Raw genomic sequence first — 13,094 nt, forward strand, 5'->3', positions numbered from 1 at the left:
TTTAACAGACTGTGTTGTGTTCGGAAGATCTGAGCAGGTCATGTTACGCTGTTCAGCCGCTGATCTCTTTTCAAATAAGTTATTTCTGCCTCACAACATGGGAATTAAATGTGGAATGTTGCCATAATGATTGACTTGCAGTGAAATATCCTGTGAAAAATCATCCATTTCGTGCAGATTCACTGCCAAACGTGAGCTCTTTTGTGGTACACATTCATTTTGTATTCTTAAACCAATGCATTCGTATAGCCCTAAACATGAGGTTTGCTTGAATGCACCACAGTAAAGCACATTTTCAGAATCAGACACTGTGACTGTATTCAGCGTAACCCTAAACTTTTGCTCAAGGATCCATTTTGTATGGAAAATCTTTCTGTTTGTTCAGTCTCAACACACACCGCAGGTACATGGCTGATTGCCTCTAATTATGTATCTAAACGAACCAACTTCATTCTCCAGCCTGCAATATTGGTTTTCCTCAAATCTTAAAGTTGCAGGGCCTTGTGTGTGACATAATTAAGTTCTGTCCAAGTTAATTCTCTGGCAGGTTTAATGATGCATTTAAAGCTATTCCTCTAGCAGCATTAGCGCTCCTCAGGGAATGAAGTGCAGCTGAGTGCATTAAAAGTTTGGCCGTACCTGCTGTAATGGTTTCGGGATTGGTGATTGGATAAGATTGGAGCACTGGTGCGTAATGAAAGCCATCTAAGCCTTTGGTCTTTTAAAGGTGTCTCGTTGTGACGGGAATGCCGAGATGTTGTGGACTTCTGTTTATCGCGTCCAGTCGCTTCACAAGAGCATCTCCAGGTTTTGTTTTCTTGTTCACAAACTTGACACAAAACACAAAAGTGACACAAACTTTGCCTTTGAAGAGAAACACAACACAAGCCATTCTGAAGAGCGTTCAACTTCTTCAAGTGGACGAGGGAAGTGTATTTGGACATTTAACCGCATAATACTCGAAGCTACCGGCTGGCTGTGTTTTATCCAGTTATGGTTTATTGTAATGTTCAATTTCGTGAATAGGATATAGGAATAAAAAACACTGTGAGTATTAAATCCACCAGTAGTGGGTGTTTGTGCAACGTAAGGAATGATGTGAAAACTGGACTTAAATTGTCCAGGCCCTGATAGTGGAACTCCTCCAGACTGTTCGTCTTTCCCTCTCGTTTCACTTAAAATCGTCTCTCTACCGCCTCTTGTGCTTTAAACGTGAAATTGCAGCTCTGAATATAATTCATTATTTGTTTATTTTCAATTAAAAATTATGGACTTTACCATCCCTTGCAAAAATACTGTATACTATCCTGGAAAATATACCCTGAAATTTCACACATTTGTCACCTATGGTTATACAGTTATTATTATTATTTTTTATTTATTATCAATTATTATTTTAATTTTAATTTTAGTTAACATTTTAGTATTGTTATTTTTTTTATATATGTGTCTAGTGTTATTATTTGTATTTCAATTTTAGTTTTAGTTATTTTTGCACAACAAGGTAAACTAAACGAAAATGAGAAATATTGCTTTGGCTACTAACAGAAGTAAAAATTTTATTAAAGATTTTTAAAACTATTTTATTTCAGTTAACATTTATTACTACCGGAAATGTTTTTTTTTTTTTACGGTTTAATTTTTTATTTGGTTTACTATAATAACCCTGGGTTAAAGAATGATATTACACTATACGTGTTACTTCAGTGATGTGTTCTTTCCTCTGGTCACTGTGTGTTTCTGAATCAAAACCCAAACATGTAAATCCTGTCATCGTTTACTCATCCTCACGTCGTTCCAAGCCTGTTTGACTTTCATCTTTGAAACATAAATGAAGATCATTTGAATGAAACCTGAGTAGTTTCTGTTCCTCCATTGAACTTTCATGCTTAAAAATGTTCATAAATACATCATGAAAGTAATGCATATGAATCTAGCTGTTTAATTAAAGTCTTCTGAAGATGCACAGATTTGTGTTCAGGCTTGTAAACATGATCAGAGCTCATGCATGGAGCAAATGTGGTGAATAAAAGCTTGGAAACGTGATATTAACAATATCTTCATTTGTGTTTCGAAGATGAGGGTGAGTAAATGAAGACATAATTTTCATCTGTATCTGTACCGTCCGAAAGCAGCTGATTCTCCTGTTGTAAAGTGTGTGTTTCTCTGTTTCAGATCTGCGGCCGGCAGTCAGTGAGCGACACGAACACACACACCATTCCTCCGATCCAGCAGCATTTCATAAGGGATTTCAACTTGGATAGTAGAACTTTACATTTTGACATTTCACTCACTTTGATTCCTGTGTGCATGAGGGAAGCCGCATGTGGGCCGAAACAGAGCAACGGCCTCGACGATCTCCAAAACCCAACCATGCATTGATTCATACGCAGAATTGGACTGAACTGTAAATGCATAAGAAAACCTCCCTTCATATTCGGCACTCGCTTCTAAATATCATCAAGAGCGATAAACTCAATCAGTCCTGGTTTATCTCTTATCCTGGAGGGTCTGAGATGTATGGCATGAGATTGTAATTGTATGCAGAACCTGTTAAAGGGAAAATCTGATTGAAAAGCATTGGTTCTGACAAGCTCTCGGCTCCAGCTCTGCATTCGGACTGAAGCCCAACGCAACATCTCTCAAATAATAGAAAGTGAGTAGCTTAAGAAAGCATCTCAGACCAGGAAAGCGCTGGTTTTCTCTCCTTCTTTCTCTCTCTAGCTCTTTACCAGCGGCCGTCTAATTAATGCCTGCCCGTGAAGTAGCTTGTAGCTGTCAGCGTCTGCAGAAATCCAATAACTTCAGGGAGCAATTTAGATGGAACAGCCGCTTTAAGCTCCAGCAAACTACAAATGGTGCATATGAGACACGCTGAGATCGCTAGTGTTCACGTCTGTAACTCAAACTGCTGGAATCAACCGCTGATTGCATTTTAAAACTCTGTTTTTTATATATATATCATTTCGTCAGGTACTTTGAATATTGGATGTATTTGAATCTGAAATGTGCCAAAATAATTGGAGGCTTTATTGCAAATAGCCTATGTTGTGCCTGTCTTTTATTATGTATGTAAATTAAAATGGTTTTCAGTTTTAGAAGTTTCCATGACTGCTTATTAATGGCTACCATTCAAAAGTTTGGAATAATTAGTTGTTTTTTTTTATGAGTCTCTTTTGTTCACCAAGCCTGCATTTATTTGATTAAAAATGACAGTAAGAACTGTGAAATATTATTAGATTGTAAAACAGCTGTTTTCTATGCAAATATACACTGAACAAAATTATAAACGCAACACTTTTATTTTTGCCCCCATTTTTCATGAGCTGAACTCAAAGTTCTAAGACTTTTTCTATGTACACAAAAGGCCTATTTCTCTCAATTTTTGTTCACAAATCTGTCTAAATCTGTGTTAGTGAGCACTTCTCCTTTGCCGAGCATATCAAGATGCTGATTAGACAGCATGATTATTGCACAGGTGTGCCTTAGGCTGTCCACAATAAAAGGCCACTCTAAAATGTGCAGTTTTATCACACAGCACAATGCCACAGATATCGCAAGTTTTAAGGGAGCGTGCAATTGGTATGCTGACTGCAGGAATGTCCACCAGAGCTGTTGCCCGTGAATTGAATGTTCATTTCTCTACCATAAGCCTTTTCCAAAGGCGTTTCAGAGAATTTGGCAGTACATCCAACCGGCCTCACAACCGCAGACCACGTGTAACCACACCAGCCCAGGACCTCCACATCCAGCATCTTCACCTCCAATATCATCTGAGGCCAGCCACCCAGACAGCTGCTGCAACAATCGGTTTGCATAACCAAAGAATTTCTGCACAAACTGTCAGAAACCGTCTCAGGGAAGCTCATCTGCATGCTCGTCGTCCTCATCGGGGTCTCGACCTGACTGCAGTTCGTCGCCGTAACCGACTTGAGTGGGCAAATGCTCACATTCAGGGCAGATGGCAGACAGCGTGTAGACGGCTTCGTGTGGGTGAGCGGTTTGCTGATGTCAACGTTGTGGATCGAGTGGCCCATGGTGGCGGTGGGGTTATGGTATGGGCAGGCGTATGTTATGGACAACGAACACAGGTGCATTTTATTGATGGCATTTTGAATGCACAGAGACACCGTGACGAGATCCTGAGGCCCATTGTTGTGCCATTCATCCACGACCATCACCTCATGTTCGCCAAGTGTGCACAAACACACAAGGAATTTTTTGTGGTTTTTACAGGAGCTCTTGGTACATACATACATATATGACATTAAAACAGGCATTTAAATGGGAACATAAATAGAATAAACAATAATAATAGTTTTAGTATACATCTGAAACAGAAGACTTATGTACAGATTTGTGCATTGTGTGTACAGCTCTATAAATAAAATTTGTATATGTATTTACACAAAAAACCTCTTGCTTCTCTCTCAAGTACTGAATGAATTATACAGCAGGTGTTAATTGCTGTTTTAGCTGTTTAAGCTGGAGATAGCATGGGGAAAAAACTGATTTTGTGCCTAGAAGTTCTAGTGCGCAGAGATCTGTAACGTCTGCCTGACGGCAGAAGTGCAAACAGGTTTTGGCCGGGGTGGGAGGGGTCTGTGATGATGTTCCCTGCCCGTTTCTTCACTCTGGCATTGTACAAGTCCTGAAGGTTGGGGAGGTGTACACCAATGATCCTTTCAGCTGTCCTAACAGTCCGTTGTAGTCTTCTTATATCTGATTTGCTGGCTGACCCAAACCAGACAGTTATATAAGTGCACAGAACCGACTCAATAACAGCTGAGTAAAACTGAGTCATCTGCGCTTGTGGTAGGTTGAACTTTTTCAGTTGACGAAGGAAGTACAACCTCTGTTGGGCCTTTTTGACAATGGAGTCAATGTGATTGTCCCCTTTCAGGTCCTGAGAGATGGTAGTGCCCAGGAACCTGAATGACTCCACTGCTGTCACAGTGCTGTCCATGATGGTGAGAGGGGGGAGTGCAGGGGGGTTTCTCCTAAAGTCCACTATCATCTCCACAGTTTTGAGCGTGTTCAGCTCCAGGTTGTTATGACTGCATCAGACAGCCAGCTGTTCAACCTCTTGTCTGTAAGCAGACTCGTCACCGTCCTGGATGAGGCCAATGACTGTGGTGTCGTCTGCAAACTTCAGAAGCTTGACGGAGGAGTCTTTGGAGGTACAGTCATTTGTGTAGAGGGAGAAGAGCAGTGGGGAGAGAACGCACCCCTGGGGGGCACCAGTGCTGATGGTAAGGGTCCGAGATGTGACTTTTCCCAGCCTCACTAGCTGCTGCCGGCCTGTCAGGAAGCTGATGATCCACTGACAGATGGAGGAGGGCACAGAGAGCTGGGTTAGTTTATTCAGGAGGGTATCCGGGACGATGGTGTTGAAAGCGGAGCTGAAGTCCACAAACAGGATCCTTGCATAAGTCCCTGGTTTGTCCAGATGTTGGAGGATGTAGTGCAGTCCCATGTTGACTGCATCATCCACAGACCTGTTTGCTCGATAAGCAAACTGCAGGGGGTCCAGCAAGGGTCCAGTGAGGTCCTTCAGGTAGGCCAGCACCAGTCTCTCAAATGACTTCATGACCACAGATGTCAAAGCAACAGGTCTGTAATCGTTAAGTCACACCAGATACTGACTGATTTTCGGACATTTTAGAGTGGCCTTTTATTGTGGCCAGCCTAAGGCACACCTGTGCAATAATCATGCTGTCTAATCAGCATCTTGATATGCTCGGCAAAGGAGAAGTGCTCACTAACACAGATTTAGACAGATTTGTGAACAAGATTTGAGAGAAAAAGGCCTTTTGTGTACATAGAAAAAGTCTTAGATCTTTGAGTTCAGCTCATGAAAAATGGGGCAAAAACAAAAGTGTTGCATTTATAATTTTGTTCAGTGTATAGTAAAGTGTAATTCATTCCTGTGATCAAAGCTGAATTTTCAGCATCATTACTCCAGTCTTCAGTGTCACATGATCCTTCAGAAATCATTCTAATATGATGATTTGATGCTCAACAAACATTTATGATTATTATCAATGTTGAAAACAGCTTCATATTTTTATTTTTTCAGGATTCTTTGATGAAAAGAAAGTTCAAAAGAACAGAATGTATTTGAAATAGAATCTTTTGTAACATTATAAACATATTTACTTTCACATTTGATCAATTTCATGCGTCCTTGCAGAATAAAAGTATTCTTTTTTTTTTGCATTTTTTTTTATTTTTTTTTTTATCTGACCCGAACAGATAGTCGTTTTCTTTCTGGTTGCAGGTTTAATGAGATTGTGTGTTCTGTCTGACCCTATGTATAGGCTCTTTCTGTGATTTGGATTCCCGTTAGAAATGATATAGATAGATCAGGGCAAACAACCCCGAGGAAGACTTCCACGTGTCTTCTGTAATTTCTTTACCTCCCAGCCGGGGCAAATGTCACAGGATTAAAGAGAAAGAAAAGCCAATCTTCAGATAGTTTTGTTGAACATCACTGTATGCATTAAGCCTGGCTGTGAGGAATATCACCGGATACGAGGAGCTTATATTGACAATTAAAGGCGGTCCTTATCAGTTACTGTAATATTTCACTGCATTCAAAAGAGCTGGAAAACTCAGTTTGGACATGAATTTCAAAGTCATCAAAGCTGATCAGCTCAAACTCAGAGAAGCCGTCCATGTTTAATGTCCAGAGATGCTTTATCCTTGAATTTCATTTCCATTTGCTTTTTGAAGAATCAGTTTGGAGACAAGAGGGCCTGATGTCAAAACCCAAGGCCTTTCCAATTTTCAAGGCTGTCACATTTTCAAAGAAATAGCAATTATTTAAATATGAATATCATTATGCATGCAGTAGTAATGTGATAGGGTTGTCATTTTTTGTTCTCTCAATTGGAACATTTCAAGCTTGAGGTATAAAAAACACGTCTTACTTTTTTACTAACCTTGAAGTTTTTTTTTAGTGTGGAAAAAGCAAACGATCAATAGAACACACTGAGGCCGAACTAGCGCCTATGAAAATGTAGCACATGCTTTATGAGATGTATTATGTTTAAAAATAGATGCTGAACTTCTGGCTGTCTCCCCCTCTTAAGGTGAAGAGTTTCGACAGACGACTGAGAGTCTTTCAGAGATGTGCTTCTTCTTTAATGCTTATGGAGATCCAGTACTCTTGAGGACCATCATACGCACTGAAGCTAATGCTGAATTGCCACTTCCATGAACCATAACAGTTACAAACATCTCTCCGTTTACTTACAGCCTTTAGCAATGCACTGCGTTTCACAGACTGCTGTAGTCCAATCAGCTTGGCACTACATTTGAGCTTGTTATTAGAAATGCCTTAATATTACAAGGATAAAAGTAATGAAAATCATTGCTTTGTTGTGTATCAATGTGAGAATACACACAGTTTCTGTGAATCTGTGTCTTAAATTATACAAATCAGATTTATACCGCCTCATACATTTTTTAACATCTTTGCACCATTAAATATGAGTTTGATGCATTGAATTGATTTTTCAAACTAAATCTTATACTTTGGAAACACAGCTGGCATGCCTACATTATTAATAAATGTATATTAATAAATTAAATGAGAGGTGTGCGAACTACAGCAAAAACAGAGCGAATGAATCCAGCCAATCGATGCAAGAATGAGAAACCCCGTGGCAAACACTAGAGGCATGTGTGCATTGCTTTTGGCAGTTTGTGTTAATGAAAAAAATCTGTTTTTCATATTAATTAATGTAGCATTTGCTTTGATTTTATAATTCCAAAGAGAATATGAAAATATTCACGATTCATTAATGGCCTTCTGTAGCTGGTGCTCTTGAAATCAGGGATTCGCTGTTTATTTGCACATGCTGTCGTACCAGATTGACTAAAGCAATAGTGTCTGTAGCACGTTAGCTATAGACATTATATTAAGATTTAAAACATGAGTAAATATGGCACTGTGTGTTATTAGCATGCAGGGTTTTTCATCTGAACATCTACAGTATCATTTTAAATTCATATGCATATGCATAAACACAACCCGAGAAGAACAGAGGAAGATGACGTTTTACGTTTGCTTTATTCGCAGCAGCGCTTGAGCAGTCTGGCTCTAATTAAAGCGTTCCGGTCCACGGCGCGGCAGACAAGATTCAACCAGAGGCTTTTCATTTCCTCTGGTCTTCTTAGACTGTGATTACTGCTGTTTACGATGGGCAAGAAGAAGAAAACAACAATAACAGCAACAACAGCGGTCTGATGGAAGCTTATACAGCAGAGGAGACACTGTGAACCTCATATGGTTTCTCACAGTCATGTTCACAGGACACTGTATTTTATATTCTCCATCAGACAATATAACAGAATATGAGTTCACAATAGCATGAGGGGGAGTAAACAATGGCAGAAGTTTCATTTTGAACTTTTACTTTAATATTGATGGGACAGAACATGGATTTGAAATCAAATGTATGGAAGAACATTGTGTTTCCAGATATTCCTTTGAAAGGCATCAGGGATTGCGCAGTGCTTTAAAAACAGTCGAGGAGATTTGGATTAATAATTTGGATTCAAAAAAAGTTACATCCGCAATAATTGTAGCTTCAGTGCCAGCTGGTGCTTTCTGAATGTCTGGTTACTCATGAAAAATATGCATTATTTAAAGGAAAAGTTGAAAATCTGGAAAATATTCACCACCGTTTGAGCTGTCAGATAAATTTCGGTGGAATTAACGTCAATGATGTTCGGCCACCAGACCAATCATTTAGTCCATGTGACTTTTGAAGAACTTTTGATGTTGGAGGAGAAGATGAACAGCCATTTTTAGTCTGTTCTTCACACAAAGCTATAGCTATAGTAATTCATATGAAATTCATTGTGATATTTTGATATTTTATGGCAGCTTGCAGTGCCTATTTACTTTCAAAATGGAGAAGAATGGCATTCATTTCTTCTTTTGTTTTCTATTGAGAAAAGAAAGTTGCATGGGCTTGCTTCAACATGAGGAGTAAATGACTGATAACAACATTATGGTAACACTTTACAATAAGGTCTCATTTGTTAACATTAGTTAACATGAAGTAACAATGAACAATACTACAGCATTTATCAATATAATAATTTAACTGATGCGTTTTTAAAATCCAAAGTTGTGTTTGTTAACATTGGTTAATTCACTGTAAACTATCATGAACAAACACTGAACAATTCGATTTTTACTAACTACTTACTAACAAAAAGTTGAAGTTTAAAGTTTTAAAGGTTGTACATGGGCTGTGTAGATTTCAGAAGCTCTTGTTATCAGCAACACAGTCACGTCACGTCCAGGCAAAAACGTCCCGAATTCTTCACATATAAATCTGTCTACAGGATTTCATAGACAACCGAAGTCAGGGAATGTCCCGTTTTTTTGTTTGTTGGTTTTTTGTAAAAGTTTAGTTGCAAGCTATTTACACACTGGCAATTTAAAAATGATTAATACAAGGAAAGTTTGAATAAGTGTAAAATTTTAGTTTAGTGATTATAAATTGATAGATGGATGTTATGTTTCTGACATGATTTGGCACATTGCTTAAGTCAGATAGATAGATAGATAGATAGATAGATAGATAGATAGATAGATAGATAGATAGATAGATATTTTGAGGTGAACTGTTGCTTTAAAACGTGGCACTCTGAGATATCGCTGGACAGACACAGAACAGTGGGCTGAGCTTCTGGAACCCGATGCTTGACGATAAAAAGCGTCCTGAATTTACCCGCCGGTTTCATCTCCGCTTGCCGTTCCTTTACACAGCTATTCATCCATTATTCAGGGTGTATTCATGTGCAAATAATGAAACTCAGAAGAGTTGCTATTAGCTCCCTGTTTGCACAAAATAACCCCATCCCGACCTTTCTGCCCCAATCACAATATCCTATTGCACCATTATACGTGATTAATTATCTGTGTATAATAGGGCCCAATATTGGGTTGTGGTAATTAAAAGATAATGATGGGCCAATTTGAGCTTTACGAATAAAGATGTGGTATCTCAGCACGTCTCGTGTCAGACTGTTCAAGGAAATTTTAAACCCAGGGAGCAGAAGAGAGCGTTTTTGATACTGTCACCACTTACTGCTCTCTCAGGATTCCTTACAAGAGATTAAGATCTTGGCAAAGGTCATGTAGGACAATTTACACCATTTACACATGGTAGTAACACCGGAAATGGACAGTAATAGTGGTAAAATGAGTTCAACAATACAATGACACAGTAATCTTTTATGATATTTAATGTAAAACATGTCCTCCAAAATGCATTCCAACCCTTGGGAATAATAAATATATAAATAAGGTGGGAGGCGGACGAACTCTACATGGTAATGCTTTCTGAATGAGATTGCCACTAAACTGTAACCAGGAAAGAGTCGTGTAGCGTTTTTACAATCGACAAATGAAGTGTGACAGGTAATCACACAGCTTCTGAGTCCAGTCGAGCGAACGCTTATTAATATCGCAGTTTGACCACAGATGATTGGTCCCATTACTGAACACGCCACGCCTTCAATGAGAAATGATTGCATGTGGATGTAAAGAACATTTGGCTTCCGCTGTAATTGAGTGTGAATCAGATGATCAGAAATACCAGTCCGTCCGTCCATCCATCCATCCATCCATCCATCCTTCTCTCTGTCCCATCCATCCATCCATCCATCCATCCTTCTCTCTGTCCCATCCATCCATCCATCCATCCATCCATCCATCCATCCTTCTCTCTGTCCCATCCATCCATCCATCCATCCATCCATCCATCCATCTCTCTCTGTCCCATCCATCCATCCGTCCATCCATCCATCCTTCTCTCTGTCCCATCCATCCATCCATCCGTCCGTCCATCCATCCATCCATCCTTCTCTCTGTCCCATCCATCCATCCATCCATCCATCCATCCATCCATCCATCCATCCTTCTCTCTCTGTCCCATCCATCCTTCCTTCTCTCTGTCCCATCCATCCATCCATCCATCCATCCATCCATCCATCCATCCATCTCTCTCTGTCCCATCCATCCATCCATCCATCCATCCATCCATCCATCCATCCTTCCTTCTCTCTGTCCCATCCATCCATCCATCCATCCATCCATCCATCCATCCTTCTCTCTCTGTCCCATCCATCCTCCCTTCTCTCTGTCCCATCCATCCATCCATCCATCCATCCATCCATCCATCTCTCTCTGTCCCATCCATCCATCCATCCATCCATCTCTCTGTCCCATCCATCCATCCATCCATCCATCCATCCATCCATCCATCCTTCTCTCTCTGTCCCATCCATCCTTCCTTCTCTCTGTCCCATCCATCCATCCATCCATCCATCCATCCGTCCGTCCATCCGTCCATCCATCCGTCCATCCATCCATCCATGTGAGCGTGGTGAATGAGAGAGTAAAGACCAGTAGATTTATGTAGAGTTCTTTTAGATTAAAGTTCTCTGTAGATTTATGATTTAATATTCTTATTTAACATTAACAGACACTTTTATGATTTCTGAAGGATCATGTGACACTGGAGTAATATATAAAAACATATATCAATGCTTGTCTCTTCCTGTCTCTTAGGGTCGAATGGTTTCTTCAGCGATTAAGTCATAGCCATCCCAGCAAACCGTCCCTTGGAAGAAGAATACTGGCTCTGAGAAAACTGAAGCTCGGACATGAAGACAAAAAGGAAAATTCAAGCTTGAAATTTCATAATATTTGAGCATCACAGCTGAAGGAAACGATACACACAAACAGCAGCACTTTTGCTTGACCTCCAATAATGTGCTATTTCAATAGTCACAATTAGGAGGTGTCACGATTCATGTCTGTGTTCCCCTGTCTCATCATATGTTTAGCAGTTCCCTGTTATGTTGATTGGTCTCCCCAGGTGTTTTTCATTAGCCACGCCCCCTTGTTTAGCTTGTCTGTCTGTGTATTTAAACCCTGTGTCTTGTTTCAGTCTTTGTGAGTTCATGGTGCTGTATGTTGGCTGTTCCTGTTCCCAAATCTCTGTATGAGTTTGCTATCTTTTGAGTTTTTTTAATAAAACCTGCTGCACGTGGATCCTGCTTCTGCATCTGCGTCAGCCGTCTTCGTTACAGGAGGAGACATAAAAACACTCCAAACCTTTGAACGGTATTATATCTCAGTAATATATGGTGGTTTAATTTGATAAGAAAAAAGTCAAACACACATGTACTCCTGGGGTCTCAAACTGCCAGCCCGCGGGCCATTTATTATTTTTTTTATAATTTTTTTCTAGTTGCTTCATGCCATTTTAAACTACCCATTCATATTGAAACAAGGACACGATTCTATAAAAAAAAAAAATGTGAACGAAACTGTCTCTTTCCAAACTGAAAAGGAAAGTAGATGATGAACACAGACAGTTTCAAGAAAGATGGACATCGCAGTATTTTTGTAGCCTGGAAATCCAGACATAAATCTGAAAGATTAATGGTCTGGCATCGACTAATGAAAATCGGCCAGCTCGAGGGGCGGCACCAAGCATGCGTTTGAAAATCTCACTGCACGCAATTGGATAACACTACGACCAATCACAACAAACCCCACACACTTAGCTACCAGCGGAGCTAACTGGTAGATTAGACTCTTGCCGTATCCGGTCGCCAAAACAGCAAAAACACCCTTCTTGCAAAGGAAGGATTCGAGCACCGTCTTCTGTTCCTCTTTTAAATGGACTGCATTTATATAGCGCTTTCACAGACCTATGGCCACCAAAGCGCTTTACATAGCCTCACATTCACCCACCGACGGCGGTGTCAGCCATGCAAGGCGCCATCCAGCTCGTCGGGAGCAGCTGGGGTTAGGTGTCTTGCTCATGGACACCTCGACACTTGGTCAGGTGGAACCGGGGATTGAACCACCAACCTTTCGGTTTGTAGACAGCCTACATGAACCACTGAGCCACTGCCGCCCAGATTTTTAGATAAAAAGCCACGTCTAACTCGCTCATTGTAGCGGCCAAAGCCGTTTCAAACAACTAGTGTTCATCCATAGCCATCTTGCAATGTTTACTAATGACTTCGACGTCACAGCGCTGTCGTCATCTCGC

At 40.2% G+C, this 13,094-nt stretch overlaps 1 protein-coding gene across 2 annotated transcripts in view; it reads left to right on the forward strand.

The window, feature by feature from the left end:
- The window catches only part of cd276 (CD276 molecule), a 126,812-nt gene extending 114,730 nt beyond the window's left edge, over positions 1-12,082 (forward strand). The window contains exon 8 of one of the 2 annotated variants that reach the window (XM_084125184.1): positions 11,597-12,082. The gene's annotated coding sequence lies outside the window, so the exon portion shown is untranslated. Of the gene's footprint in view, positions 1-2,175; positions 3,102-11,596 lie in introns of those variants that run through there. The other variant, XM_084125183.1, reaches the window with a different exon arrangement.
- The last annotated feature ends 1,012 nt before the right edge of the window (positions 12,083-13,094 follow it).

This window comes from Abramis brama, assembly GCF_963993115.1.
Source record: "Abramis brama genome assembly, chromosome: 9".
Taxonomy (NCBI): Eukaryota; Metazoa; Chordata; class Actinopteri; order Cypriniformes; family Leuciscidae; genus Abramis; species Abramis brama.